Raw genomic sequence first — 2,291 nt, forward strand, 5'->3', positions numbered from 1 at the left:
GAAGCAGGGATTATAATACTGTAACTCACAGAGTTCTGATAAGATTTAAGGGAATATTATGAATGACTCTGGAATGGAGCCAGATGCCTAGGAAGCACTCAAAGATATTAGGTAAAATATCAGCTGACAGTAGATCGACTTGGACATGTGTCTTCAAATTTTATATCCAAATTTCAAGATGGTAGGGGACATAATGGAATAGAAAAAAGTTTTAGATTTGCAGCCAAGGAAAAAACGAAATTGAACTTGCTACTGGCTGGGTGGCTCTGAACAAATTTCTCACCTTTTCTGAGTCTTATTTATTTATTTTTTTTTTGTAGGTACATAGTAGCTGTATATATTTATGGGATACATGAGATGTTTTGATAGAATTCTTGCAATGTGACATAATGAGTCTTATTTTCCTAATGTACAAAATGGGGCATCATAGTATCTTCTCTCTCTACTTTCTAGGATTGTTGAAAGCTAACAAATTTCATCTTTGTGTATCCCCAACCTTCACATTCTGCATGCTTTCTGTCTCTAAAAGTAATTACCATTGTTAAGCATGTATTTGTGTTTTCTCAAATTACTAACTTCTGATGGAATAGATAGTCTTTTAAAAATTCAGTGGAAGAATTCTAGCTGGGCTTTAGAATTCTAGTCTTCTCTAAGAGAGCACTTTATATGTAAAGGCAAACAGCAACTCCACAACAGAACACTAGTAACAGTAATGATTAGGGTAATTATTTATCTCTGGAGAAACACCACCGTCTTCTGTGACTTTATGCTTGCAAGTTCAATCAGATGAAATAATTCCATAATAGTTTAAATCCCAGAACTACCTTTACTCAGAATCTGAGTAACAGTTTCTGAATACTCTAGAAATCAAATGTTATAGCCACTTGGCTGCATTGTTGGGTAAATCAAAAGATAAGGCCTGTAATAGCCTGAGTTCTTGAAGGGTTCAGACTCAGTGAGTTGGGTGGTATTCTAGCACATGGGGTATGCATGGAAATTTACATAATGTGGCTTGGAGGAAAATAATTCTTGTTAGATTTTAGTTTGGCTGAATGGGAAATATCCAACTTTATTGTCTTATCTCCCTTTAAAAAACAAACAAAAAAAATTTCTTTAATGTTTATGTTATACATGAATACAATCTCACTAAAAAAATAAGTTCTATGGATAAAGTTTATGTCTCCTTAATCACTACTCCCCTTCTTAAAGGTGACTACTATTACCAGTTCATTGTACATCCTTGCAGAACTCTTTTCTCTGAATTTCTTAGCACATATATGTGCTATAGAAATATATAGTTTCACAAGTGTGTATTTGTACATAAATAATGCAAATTATTCTATGACTAGCTTTTTACTCTACAGTGTGTATTAAGGGGGAATTCCATGCCAGTTTGCAGATAGCCACCTCATTCTTTTTAACTGTTGTATACCACTCTGTAGCATGAATGTGCTACTTTTTTTTTTTTTTTTAAGACAAGGTCTCCCTCTGTCACCCAGGCTGGAGTGCAGTGGCGCGACCTAGGCTCACTGCAACCTCCGCCTCCTGAGTTCAAGCAATTCTTCTGCCTCAGCCTCCCCAGTAGCTAGGATTATAGACACCATGCCACCACAGCCCGGCTAATTTTTGTATTTTTAGTAGAGATGGGTTTCATCATGTTGGTCAGGCTGGAATGTGCTACCTTTTGTTTAACCACCTTCCTACTGAGTTACAAGTGAGTCATTTCAAATATTTTGCTCTTATAGATACTGTTGCAATGAATATATTTGTTCATACCTTCTTAGGTACATGTATAGATATGAAAAAAGTAATTACTGATCTTAGGATATACACATTAAAAGCTATAACCCTGACAAATTACCTTTCCACATGCCTGTCCCAGTTTATTCCCTCATCAGCAGTGCATCATGGAACCCATTTCCCTGTACTTTCACCAAGATTTGATAGCAAATATTTCATTTTTGCTTAATGAGAACAAAATGTTATCTTGTTGTGGCTTTTATTTGTATTTATTAGATTAGTGGAAATATATATTACCTTTTCACGAGTGTATTGCTTATGTGTATTTTTCTTCAATAAACTACCTGTCAATATATACATAAGTCTTCTCTAGACTTTATTCTTTGAATCTATTTGCATTTTCCTGCATAGATGCCACATTTGCTTAATTACTCTAGCTTTTTTTAATATGCTTTAATATCTTGGGAAGGGGACTTTTTTCCATTTGTATAGACCATTTTACTTGCAAATTACTTACACAAGGAAATATCTAATCTCACATTACACTTGTC

This window comes from Gorilla gorilla, chromosome 2 (genome assembly GCF_029281585.2).
Source record: "Gorilla gorilla gorilla isolate KB3781 chromosome 2, NHGRI_mGorGor1-v2.1_pri, whole genome shotgun sequence".
Lineage (NCBI taxonomy): Eukaryota > Metazoa > Chordata > Mammalia > Primates > Hominidae > Gorilla > Gorilla gorilla.